This window comes from Ranitomeya imitator, chromosome 1, assembly GCF_032444005.1.
Source record: "Ranitomeya imitator isolate aRanImi1 chromosome 1, aRanImi1.pri, whole genome shotgun sequence".
Classification (NCBI taxonomy): domain Eukaryota; kingdom Metazoa; phylum Chordata; class Amphibia; order Anura; family Dendrobatidae; genus Ranitomeya; species Ranitomeya imitator.
Window position 1 is genome coordinate 1,231,937,259 of NC_091282.1, and position 13,519 is coordinate 1,231,950,777.

The window sequence follows — 13,519 nt, forward strand, 5'->3', positions numbered from 1 at the left end:
GTCTCCTCGTCATATAATGGATGCGAGTGTTGAGTCTGCTCGAGTCGAGTCGTAGGATGAAGATCTCTTCACATGCCATTTCCTTAATAGCCACAAATGAGGAAGTTGTTTCTGGAGAGGAAATCTCAATGAGGCGGCTAAGGACTGTTTTTCTTCCTAATCTTAGCCAGACTATGTGTGTCTCCGCTGTCCTCCTGCAGCCATCTTCCTTACGTGTGCGGACCGTCTTCTTGGTCTTCACTTTTTTATCTCTTTTAGGCCATGTTCACACAGTGCGTTTTTTACCGCGGAACCGCGGCGGTTTTGCCGCTGCGGTTCCGCAGCTGTTTTCCATGCAGGGTACAGTACACTGTACCCTATGGAAAACAGGACACACTGTGCACATGGTCCGGAAATTGTAAAAAAAAAGACGCGCTGAATAGCTCCCGGAAAAAAGAAGGAGCATGTCAATTCTTTTTCCGGAGCCGCAGCGGTTCTGCACCCATAGACCTCCATTGTGAGGTCCAAACCGCAGTAAAACCCGCAGATCAAAAATATATCTGCGGGTTTTACTGCGGTTTGATGTGCAGAACCGCTGCAGCAGGAAGTGCGGGGAGCGGGCGGAAGTGCGTGGGCGGAGTGTGGCTGCCCCCCCCGTGTTCCGATCCCGCCCCCCCGTGCTCCGATGCCCCCCCCAGTGCTCCGATGCCCCCCCCCAGTGCTCTGATGCCCCCCCCGTGCCCTAATCTCCCCCCCTTATACTCACCCGGCGTCCCGGTGTCCGTCCGGCCGTCTTCTCCCTGGGCGCCGCCATCTTGCAAAATGGCGGGCGCATGCGCAGTGCGCCCGCCGAATCTGCCGGCCGGCAGATTCGTTCCAAAGTGCATTTTGATCACTGAGATATAACCTATCTCAGTGATCAAAATAAAAAAATAGTAAATGACACCCCCCCCCCTTTGTCACCCCCATAGGTAGGGACAATAAAAAAAATAAAGAATTTTTTTTTTTTTTTTTTTTCACTAAGGTTAGAATAGGGGTAGGGGTAGGGTTAGGGGTAGGGTTAGGGTTAGGGGTAGGGTTAGGGTTAGGGGTAGGGTTAGGGGTAGGGTTAGGGTTAGGGTTAGGGGTAGGGTTAGGGGTAGGGTTAGGGGTAGGGTTAGGGTTAGGGGTAGGGTTAGGGGTAGGGTTAGGGTTAGGGGTAGGGTTAGGGTATTTTCAGCCATTTTAACCCTAAAAAAATTCCTAGAAAACACACAGACTCTGGCTAGAAAACTGCATCAAAAAAACGCATCAAAAAACGCATCAAAAAACGCATCAAAAACGGACCAAAAAAGGACCAAAAAAAGGACCTGCGTTTTCTGCCAAGAGCTGCAGTTTTTTAAAAAACAGTCAGGAAAAAAAAAGGATGGAAATCCTGAACGTGTGAACATACCCTTATGCTATCAGCTAAATAATTCCCATTGTGTCCGGAGTCTCCCGGGCCCTCACCATCTATCTGCAATTATCATTTCTCGTGTTACGGCCGCCCTCCGCGACTCCTGAGTCTTCATCTACTTGGGATGTAATGTGGCGCCATTGTGTTCTCTTTCTTATCTTCTTTTTTATTCTTCCATTTCTCTTCCTACTATTTTCTTCTCATATTTTCCCTTCCTTATCTTCTATTTGTTCTTGTCTCTTCTCTCTTTTATATCCCTTTCCTTCCTTATTCTCTACTCTTCCATCTCTTCTCGCCCCTTTATTCTCTTCTTTCTCATCTTATGTCTTCTCATCTTTCTTCTCTTATTTTCTCTTCTTTCTTATCTTTTCTTTCTCTTTATCTCTTCTCTTCCTTCTTTTTCTTCTTTCTCCTCTTTTCTTTCTCTTCCTTTCCTTTGTTCTCATTTTGTCCTCCTATTCCTTTTAATCTCTTTTTTTTTCTCATCTCTTCTCTTTGTTCTTTCTTTTCTTTCTCACCTCGTCCTTCCTTCTATTTTCTTCTCTTCTTTTCCTTCTCTTCTCATTTGTACCCTTTTCTTTCTCTCTTCTTTCTCATGTAATCCCTTCTCTTCCTTCCTTTTTTCCTTCTCTTCTCATAACGTCCTCTTCCTTTTCTTCTCTTTTTTCTCATCTCATTTCATCCTTCTCTGCTCCTCGTTCTTTCTCTTCAACTTCCTTCTCTTTTCTTCTCTTTCCTTCTCTTTTCTTCTCTTCCTTCCTTCTCTTCTCTTCCTTCCTTCTCTTCTCTTCCTTCTCTTTTCACCCCTTCCTTCTCTTTTCTTTTCTCCCCTTCCTTCTCTTCCTTCTCTTCTCTTCCTTCCTTATCTTCTCTCACCTTCCTTCTCTTCTCTTCCCTTTTCCTTCAAATCTCTATTCATCTCCTCCATTCTCTTCCCTTCCTTCTCTTCTCTTCTCCATTTTCTATTCATCCCGTCCATTCTCTTTTCTTCCTTCTCTTCTCTTCCTTCCTTCTCTTCTCTTCCTTCCTTCTATTCTCTTCCTTCTCTTCTCTTCCTTCTCTTTTCACCCCTTCCTTCTCTTTTCTTTTCACCCCTTCCTTCTCTTTTCTTTTCTCCCCTTCCTTCTCTTCTCTTCCTTCCTTATCTTCTCTCACCTTCCTTCTCTTCTCTTCCCTTTTCCTTCAATTCTCTATTCATCTCCTCCATTCTCTCCCCTTCCTTCTCTTCTCTTCCTTCCTTATCTTCTCTCACCTTCCTTCTCTTCTCTTCCCTTTTCCTTCAATTCTCTATTCATCTCCTCCATTCTCTTCCCTTCCTTCTCTTCTCTTCTCCATTTTCTATTCATCCCGTCCATTCTCTTCTCTTCCTTCTCTTCTCTTCCTTCCTTATCTTCTCTCACCTTCCTGTTCTGATAGGCAATTCAGTATCACAATGGACATAGCGGTCAGAGCACATACAGTGATCTGACAATAACCCAAAATAATAGAACGAGCTCTGAGTCGTGGGAACTCTGCAGACCACAATCCCTAATCCTCTCCAAACAACACTAGAGGCAGCCGTGGATTGCGCCTAACTCTGCCTATGCAACTCGGCACAGCCTGAGAAACTAACTAGCCTGAAGATAGAAAATAAGCCTACCTTGCCTCAGAGAAATACCCCAAAGGAAAAGGCAGCCCCCCCTCACAGTCACATATAATGACTGTGAGTTAAGATGAAAAGACAAACGTAGGGATGAAATAGATTCAGCAAAGTAAGGCCCGACTTTCTTAACAGAGCGAGGATAGGAAAGATAACTTTGCGGTCTACACAAAACCCTAAAGAAAACCACGCAAAGGGGGCAAAAAGACCCTCCGTACCGAACTAACGGCACGGAGGTACACCCTTTGCGTCCCAGAGCTTCCAGCAAAACAAATAGACAAGCTGGACAGAAAAAATAGCAAACAAATAGCAAAGAAGAACTTAGCTATGCAGAGCAGCAGGCCACAGGAATGATCCAGGGAAAAACAAGTCCAACACTGGAACATTGACAGGAAGCATGGATCAAAGCATTAGGTGGAGTTAAGTAGAGAAGCACCTAACGACCTCACCAGATCACCTGAGGGAGGAAACTCAGAAGCCGCAGTACCACTTTCCTCCACAAACGGAAGATCCCAGAGAGAATCAGCCGAAGTACCACTTGTGACCACAGGAGGGAGCTCTGCCACAGAATTCACAACAGTACCCCCCCCCTTGAGGAGGGGTCACCGAACCCTCACCAGAGCCCCCAGGCCGACCAGGATGAGCCACATGAAAGGCACGAACAAGATCGGGAGCATGGACATCAGAGGCAAAAACCCAGGAATTATCTTCCTGAGCATAACCCTTCCATTTAACCAGATACTGGAGTTTCCGTCTTGAAACACGAGAATCCAAAATCTTCTCCACAATATACTCCAATTCCCCCTCCACCAAAACCGGGGCAGGAGGGTCAACAGATGGAACCATAGGTGCCACGTATCTCCGCAACAATGACCTATGGAATACGTTATGTATGGAAAAAGAATCTGGGAGGGTCAGACGAAAAGACACAGGATTAAGAACCTCAGAAATCCTATACGGACCAATGAAATGAGGTTTAAACTTAGGAGGGGAAACCTTCATAGGAATATGACGAGAAGATAACCAAACCAGATCCCCAACACGAAGTCGGGGACCCACACGGCGCCTGCGATTAGCGAAACGTTGAGCCTTCTCCTGGGACAAGGTCAAATTGTCCACCACATGAGTCCAAATCTGCTGCAACCTGTCCACCACAGTATCCACACCAGGACAGTCCGAAGACTCAACCTGTCCTGAAGAGAAACGAGGATGGAACCCAGAATTGCAGAAAAATGGCGAAACCAAGGTAGCCGAGCTGGCCCGATTATTAAGGGCGAACTCAGCCACAGGCAAAAAGGACACCCAGTCATCCTGATCGGCAGAAACAAAGCATCTCAGATAGGTTTCCAAGGTCTGATTGGTTCGTTCGGTCTGGCCATTAGTCTGAGGATGGAAAGCCGAGGAAAAAGACAAGTCAATGCCCATCCTACCACAAAAGGCTCGCCAAAACCTCGAAACAAACTGGGAACCTCTGTCAGAAACGATATTCTCTGGAATGCCATGCAAACGAACCACATGCTGGAAGAACAATGGCACCAAATCAGAGGAGGAAGGCAATTTAGACAAGGGTACCAGATGGACCATCTTAGAAAAGCGATCACAGACCACCCAAATGACTGACATCTTTTGAGAAACGGGAAGATCTGAAATAAAATCCATAGAGATATGTGTCCAAGGCCTCTTCGGGACCGGCAAGGGCAAAAGCAACCCACTGGCACGAGAACAGCAGGGCTTAGCCCGAGCACAAATCCCACAGGACTGCACAAAAGTACGCACATCCCGTGACAGAGATGGCCACCAAAAGGATCTAGCCACTAACTCTCTGGTACCAAAGATTCCAGGATGACCAGCCAACACCGAACAATGAACCTCAGAGATAACTTTATTCGTCCACCTATCAGGGACAAACAGTTTCTCCACTGGACAACGATCAGGTTTATTAGCCTGAAATTTTTGCAGCACCCGCCGCAAATCAGGGGAGATGGCAGACACAATTACTCCTTCCTTGAGGATACCTGCCGGCTCAGATAAACCCGGAGAGTCGGGCACAAAACTCCTAGACAGAGCATCCGCTTTCACATTTTTAGAGCCCGGAAGGTACGAAATCACAAAGTCAAAACGGGCAAAAAACAGCGACCAACGAGCCTGTCTAGGATTCAAACGCTTAGCAGACTCGAGATAAGTCAAGTTCTTATGATCAGTCAATACCACCACGCGATGCTTAGCTCCTTCAAGCCAATGACGCCACTCCACGAATGCCCACTTCATGGCCAGCAACTCTCGGTTGCCCACATCATAATTTCGCTCAGCAGGCGAAAACTTCCTGGAAAAAAAAGCGCATGGTTTCATCACTGAGCAATCAGAACCTCTCTGCGACAAAACAGCCCCTGCTCCAATCTCAGAAGCATCAACCTCGACCTGGAACGGAAGAGAAACATCTGGTTGACACAACACAGGGGCAGAAGAAAAACGACGCTTCAACTCCTGAAAAGCTTCCACAGCAGCAGAAGACCAATTGACCAAATCAGCACCCTTCTTGGTCAAATCGGTCAATGGTTTGGCAATACTAGAAAAATTGCAGATGAAGCGACGATAAAAATTAGCAAAGCCCAGGAACTTTTGCAGACTTTTCAGAGATGTCGGCTGAGTCCAATCATGGATGGCTTGGACCTTAACTGGATCCATCTCGATAGTAGAAGGGGAAAAGATGAACCCCAAAAATGAAACCTTCTGCACACCAAAGAGACACTTTGATCCCTTCACAAACAAAGAATTAGCACGCAGGACCTGAAAAACCGTTCTGACCTGCTTCACATGAGACTCCCAATCATCCGAGAAGATCAAAATGTCATCCAAGTACACAATCAGGAATTTATCCAGGTACTCTCGGAAGATGTCATGCATAAAGGACTGAAACACTGATGGAGCATTGGCAAGCCCGAATGGCATCACTAGATACTCAAAATGACCCTCGGGCGTATTAAATGCAGTTTTCCATTCATCTCCTCGCCTGATTCGCACCAGATTATACGCACCACGAAGATCTATCTTGGTGAACCAACTAGCCCCCTTAATCCGAGCAAACAAATCAGATAACAATGGCAAGGGGTACTGAAATTTAACAGTGATCTTATTAAGAAGGCGGTAATCTATACAAGGTCTCAGCGAACCATCCTTCTTGGCTACAAAAAAGAACCCTGCTCCTAATGGCGACGATGACGGGCGAATATGCCCCTTCTCCAGGGATTCCTTCACATAACTGCGCATAGCGGTGTGCTCAGGCACGGATTAATTAAACAGTCGACCTTTTGGGAATTTACTACCAGGAATCAAATTGATAGCACAATCACAATCCCTATGCGGAGGTAGGGCATCGGACTTGGGCTCATCAAATACATCCCGGTAATCAGACAAGAACTCTGGAACCTCAGAAGGGGTGGATGACGAAATTGACAGAAATGGAACATCACCATGTACCCCCTGACAACCCCAGCTGGACACCGACATGGATTTCCAATCCAATACTGGATTATGGGCTTGTAGCCATGGCAACCCCAACACGTCCACATCATGCAGATTATGCAACACCAGAAAGCGAATAACCTCCTGATGTGCAGGAGCCATGCACATGGTCAGCTGGGTCCAGTATTGAGGCTTATTCTTGGCCAAAGGCGTAGCATCAATTCCTCTCAATGGAATAGGACACTGCAAGGGCTCCAAGAAAAACCCACAACGCTTAGCATATTCCAAGTCCATCAAATTCAGGGCAGCGCCTGAATCCACAAATGCCATGACAGAATACGATGACAAAGAGCAGATCAAGGTAACGGACAGAAGAAATTTTGACTGTACTGTACCAATGGTGGCAGACCTAGCGAACCGCTTAGTGCGCTTAGGACAATCAGAGATAGCATGAGTGGAATCACCACAGTAGAAACACAGCCCTTTCTGACGTCTGTGTTCTTGCCGCTCAACTCTGGTCATAGTCCTATCGCACTGCATAGACTTAGGTTTAATCTCAGGTAATACCGCCAAATGGTGCACAGATTTACGCTCGCGCAAGCGTCGACCGATCTGAATGGCCAAAGACATAGACTCATTCAAACCAGCAGGCATAGGAAATTCCACCATGACATCCTTAAGGGCTTCAGAGAGACCCTTTCTGAATATAGCTGCCAGCGCAGATTCATTCCATAGAGTGAGCACGGACCACTTTCTAAATTTCTGACAATATACCTCTATCTCATCCTGAGCCTGACAAAGAGCCAGCAAATTTTTTTCTGCCTGATCCACTGAATTAGGCTCATCGTACAACAATCCAAGCGCCAGGAAAAACGCATCGATATTACTCAATGCAGGATCTCCTGACGCAAGAGAAAATGCCCAGTCCTGAGGGTCGCCACGCAAAAAAGAAATGACGATCCTAACCTGTTGAACTGGGTCACCAGAGGAGCGAGGTTTCAAAGCCAGAAATAGTTTACAATTATTTTTGAAACTCAGAAATTTAGTTCTATCTCCAAAAAAACAAATCAGGAATAGGAATTCTCGGTTCTAACAAAGAATTCTGAACCACAAAATCTTGAATATTTTGAACTCTTGCCGTGAGCTGATCCACACATGAAGACAGACCTTTAATGTCCATTGCTACACCTGTGTCCTGAACCACCCAAATGTCTAGGGGAAAAAAAAGGCAAAACACAGTGCAAAGAAAAAAAAATGGTCTCAGAACTTCTTTTTTCCCTCTATTGAGAATCATTAGCACTTTTGGCTTCCTGTACTGTTGTGATAGGCAATTCAGTATCACAATGGACATAGCGGTCAGAGCACATACAGTGATCTGACAATAACCCAAAATAATAGAACGAGCTCTGAGACGTGGGAACTCTGCAGACCGCAATCCCTAATCCTCTCCAAACAACACTAGAGGCAGCCGTGGATTGCGCCTAACTCTGCCTATGCAACTCGGCACAGCCTGAGAAACTAACTAGCCTGAAGATAGAAAATAAGCCTACCTTGCCTCAGAGAAATACCCCAAAGGAAAAGGCAGCCCCCCACATATAATGACTGTGAGTTAAGATGAAAAGACAAACGTAGGGATGAAATAGATTCAGCAAAGTGAGGCCCGACTTTCTTAACAGAGCGAGGATAGGAAAGATAACTTTGCGGTCTACACAAAACCCTAAAGAAAACCACGCAAAGGGGGCAAAAAGACCCTCCGTACCGAACTAACGGCACGGAGGTACACCCTTTGCGTCCCAGAGCTTCCAGCAAAACAAATAGACAAGCTGGACAGAAAAAATAGCAAACAAATAGCAAAGAAGAACTTAGCTATGCAGAGCAGCAGGCCACAGGAATGATCCAGGGAAAAACAAGTCCAACACTGGAACATTGACAGGAAGCATGGATCAAAGCATTAGGTGGAGTTAAGTAGAGAAGCACCTAACGACCTCACCAGATCACCTGAGGGAGGAAACTCAGAAGCCGCAGTACCACTTTCCTCCACAAACGGAAGATCCCAGAGAGAATCAGCCGAAGTACCACTTGTGACCACAGGAGGGAGCTCTGCCACAGAATTCACAACACCTTCCCTCTTTTCTCTTCCCTTTTCCTTCAATTCTCTATTCATCTCCTCCATTCTCTTCCCTTCCTTCTCTTCTCTTCTCCATTTTCTATTCATCCCGTCCATTCTCTTCTCTTCCTTCTCTTCTCTTCCTTCCTTATCTTCTCTCACCTTCCCTCTTTTCTCTTCCCTTTTCCTTCAATTCTCTATTCATCTCCTCCATTCTCTTTCCTTCCTTCTCTTCTCTTCTCCATTTTCTATTCATCCCGTCCATTCTCTTTTCTTCCTTCTCTTCTCTTCCTTCTCTTCTTTTCCCTTTTCCTTCTATTCCCTCTTCATCTCGTCCAATTCTCTTCTCTCTCTCTTCTTTCTCATGTAATCCCTTCTCTTCGTTCCTTTTTTCCTTCTCTTCTCATAACGTCCTCTTCCTTTTCTTCTCTTTTTTCTCATCTCATTTCATCCTTCTCTGCTCCTCATTCTTTCTCTTTCCTTCCTTCTCTTTTCTTCTCTTCCTTCCTTCTCTTCTCTTCCTTCCTTCTCTTCCTTCTGTTTTCACCCCTTCCTTCTCTTTTCTTTTCTCCCCTTCCTTCTCTTCATTCTCTTCTCTTCCCTTTTCTTTCAATTCTCTATTCATCTCCTCCATTCTCTTTTCTTCCTTCTCTTCTCTTCCCTTTTCCTTCTATTCTCTCTTCATCTCGTCCAATTCTCTTCTCTCTCTTCTTTCTCATGTAATCCCTTCTCTTCCTTCTTTTCTCAGAATGCCTGTCTGTATCACTATGCACAATGTATATATGATGTATTTGATTTATTTATTCATTCTTGGTTGGCACCACATAAAGGTCAATGTGTCAGCCAGTAGCTCAGGCACCAGAGCCAACAACTACCTCTTTGCCCCTTATAGCTGCACTCTGCACAAGCAATTCCCCAAATTTACTGAATGATTCTTGACTGCTACAAGGAATGAGCAAATACCCCAATTAAAAATTGGGAGACCACCAATCTGAATTGAAAAACAGCTCCCCATGGTTCACAGGTCGTGCCTGGTATTGCATCTCAGCTTTATTAAAGTGAATGGAGCTAAGCTGCAATATGCAATATCACCCACATCCTGTGGACAGGAGCGTCGCTGTGAAACTGGCACGGTTTCCTAATTCGGGACAATCCCTTTAAATTCTATGTGCTATTAAATCCCTTATAGTGACTGTCCCAGTATTCTATCATGAGCAGCCATTAACACAAGGCCACGAGCAAAAGTAACAGAAAGTCTACTTAACCCTAAAGTGGCCTCAATCTATAGAACCCAAGAAGGCAGCGCCGGGCTATTCATCACTGTCACCGTCCGCGCGCACCGTTCGGAGATATTTCTGATACTCGCCGTATAAACCGCCTGTTAGTTTTCCTTTCTGCAGATGCCACTGATTGGTGTAATGGTCCCGCCGCGCGGCTGGGACGTCTGAACGTTTCCATGTATCGCAGCTTGTTACAGGAGCAATCTTAGCGCTGTGCTAACAAGTTAGCGGCCACTCCCTGGGTATCATGGACCCGGCGGATCGGGAGATCAGGCGTGTAACACATGACATCAGTGGTATCTGCGCGTCGCGCTGCGGTTTTTATAGATGACAACTCTTGGAAAAGAAATATAATCTGTTGTGAATTCTGTGACCAAGCTCCCTCCTGTGGTCGTGAGTGGTACTTCGGCTGGTTCTGTCTATGAGCTTCCTTTGGTGGATGAGAGTGGTACTGCGGCTTCTGAGTTTCCTTCCTCAGGTGATGAGGTTAAGTCGTTAGGTGCTGCTCTATTTAACTCCACCTGGTGCTTTGATCCTGGCCTCCAGTCAATGTTCTAGTATTGGTCTTGCTTCCTCCTGGATCGTTCCTGTGGCCTATCTATCCTGCATAAGCTAAGTTTTGCTTGTGTTGTTTTTGTTTGCTATTTTTTCTGTCCAGCTTGCTATATTGGTTTTTCTTGCTTGCTGGAAGCTCTGGGACGCAGAGGGAGCACCTCCGTACCGTTAGTCGGTGCAGAGGGTCTTTTTGCCCCCTCTGCGTGGTTGTTTGTAGGGTTTTGTGTTGACCGCAAAGCAATCTTTCCTATCTTCGGTCTGTTCAGTAAGTTGGGCCTCACTTTGCTAAATCTATTTCATCTCTGCGTTTGTATTTTCATCTCAACTCACAGTCATTATATGTGGGGGGCTGCCTTTTCCTTTGGGGTATTTCTCTGAGGCAAGGTAGGCTTATTTTTCTTTCTTAGGGCTAGCTAGTTTCTCAGGCTGTGCTCGAGGCGCATAGGACTGGTCAGGAGCGCTCCACGGCTACCTTTAGTGTGGTTGGATAGGATTAGGGATTGCGGTCAGCAGAGTTCCCATGTCGCAGAGCTCGTCCTATGTTTTTGGTAATTGTCAGGTCACTTTGTGTGCTCTGAACTTCAATGTCCATTGTGGTTCTGAATTACCTGTTCATAACAGTACTGGAGGCCCAAAGTACTAATGCTTCTCAATAGAGGGAAAAGAGAAGTTCTGAGACCATTTTTTTTTCATTGCACTGTGTTCTGTCTTTCTTTTCCCCTTTACATCAGGGTGGTTCAGAACACAGGTGTGGACATGGACATTCAGGGTCTGTTCTCTTTGATGGATAATCTCGCTATAAATGTACAGAATATTCAAGATTTGGTGGTTCAGAATCCTATGTTAGAACCTAAAATTCCTATTACTGAGTTATTTTCTGGAGATAGAGCTAAGTTTTTGAATTTTAAAAATAATTGTAAACTATTTCTGGCTTTGAATCCCCGCTCCTCTGGTGACCCAGTTCAACAAGTTAAGATCATTATTTCTTTATTACGTGGCGACCCTCAAGACTGGGCATTTTCCCTTGCGCCAGGAGATCCTGCATTATGTAATATTGATGCGTTTTTTCTGGCGCTCGGATTGCTGTACGATGAACCTAATTCAGTGGATCAGGCAGAGAAAAATTTGCTGGCTCTGTGTCAGGGTCAGGATGAGATAGAGATTTATTGTCAGAAGTTTAGAAAGTGGTCCGTGCTCACTCAATGGAATGAATGTGCGCTGGCAGCTATTTTCAGAAAGGGGCTCTCTGAAGCCCTTAAGGATGTCATGGTGGGATTTCCTATGCCTGCTGGTCTGAATGAGTCTATGTCTTTGGCCATTCAGATCGGTCGACGCTTGCGTGAGCGTAAATCTGTGCACCATTTGGCGGTATTATCTGAGCATAAATCTGAGCCTATGCAGTGCGATAGGACTTTGACCAGAGCTGAAAGGCAAGAACACAGACGTCAGAATGGGCTGTGTTTCTACTGTGGTGATTCCACTCATGCTATCTCCGATTGTCCTAAGCGCACTAAGCGGTTCGCTAGGTCTGCCACCATTGGTACGGTACAGTCGAAATTTCTTTTGCCCATTACTTTGATCTGCTCTTTGTCTTCCTATTCTGTCATGGCATTTGTGGATTCAGGCGCTGCCCTGAATTTGATGGACTTGGAGTTTGCTAGGCGCTGTGGGTTTGTCTTGGAGCCCTTGCAGTGTCTTATTCCATTGAGAGGAATTGATGCTACGCCTTTGGCCAAGAATAAGCCTCAGTATTGGACCCAGCTGACCATGTGCATGGCTCCTGCGCACCAGGAGGATATTCGCTTTCTGGTGTTGCATAATCTGCATGATGTGGTCGTGTTGGGGTTGCCATGGCTACAAGTCCATAACCCAGTATTAGATTGGAAATCAATGTCTGTGTCCAGCTGGGGTTGTCAGGGGGTACATGGTGATGTTCCATTTCTGTCTATCTCATCATCCACCCCTTCTGAGGTCCCAGAGTTCTTGTCTGATTACCGGGATGTATTCGATGAGCCCAAGTCCAATGCCCTACCTCCGCATAGGGATTGTGATTGTGCTATCGATTTGATTCCTGGTAGTAAGATTCCTAAGGGTCAACTGTTTAATTTATCTGTACCTGAGCACGCCACTATGCGGTGTTACGTGAAGGAGTCTTTGGAGAAGGGTCATATTCACCCGTCATCGTCGCCATTGGGAGCGGGGTTCTTTTTTGTGGCCAAGAAGGATGGTTCGCTGAGACCTTGTATTGATTACCGCCTTCTAAATAAAATTACGGTCAAATTTCAGTACCCCTTGCCGCTGCTGTCTGATTTGTTTGCTCGGATTAAGTGGGCTAGTTGGTTCACCAAGATAGATCTTCGTGGTGCATATAATCTTGTGCGTATTAAACGGGGCGATGAATGAAAAACAGCATTTAATACGCCCAAAGGCCATTTTGAGTACCTGGTTATGCCATTCGGGCTTTCTAATGCTCCATCAGTGTTTCAGTCCTTTATGCATGACATCTTCCGAGAGTACCTGGATAAATTCCTGATTGTATACTTGGATGATATTTTGGTCTTCTCGGATGATTGGGAGTCTCATGTGAAGCAGGTCAGAATGGTGTTCCACGTCCTGCGTGCTAATTCTTTGTTTGTGAAGGGGTCAAAGTGTCTCTTTGGTGTTCAGAAGGTTTCATTTTTGGGGTTCATTTTTTCTCCTTCTACTATCGAGATGGACCCTGTTAAAGTTCAGGCCATTTATGATTGGACTCAGCCAACATCTCTGAAGAGTCTGCAGAAGTTCCTGGGCTTTGCTAATTTTTATCGTCGCTTCATCAATAATTTTTCTAGTATTGCTAAACCGTTGACTGATTTAACCAAGAAGGGTGCTGATGTGGTCAATTGGTCTTCTGCTGCTGTGGAAGCTTTTCAGGAGTTGAAGCGTCGTTTTTCTTCTGCCCCTGTGTTGTGCCAACCAGATGTTTCGCTTCCGTTCCAGGTCGAGGTTGATGCTTCTGAAATTGGAGCAGGGGCTGTTTTGTCGCAGAGAAGTTCTGATTGCTCGGTGATGAAACCATGCGC

General features: G+C 45.7%; 1 protein-coding gene across 1 annotated transcript in view; it reads right to left on the reverse strand.

Moving 5' to 3' along the window:
* The window catches only part of GFRA4 (GDNF family receptor alpha 4), a 518,921-nt gene that overhangs the window by 219,377 nt on the left and 286,025 nt on the right, over window positions 1–13,519 (reverse strand). The window lies entirely within an intron of this gene.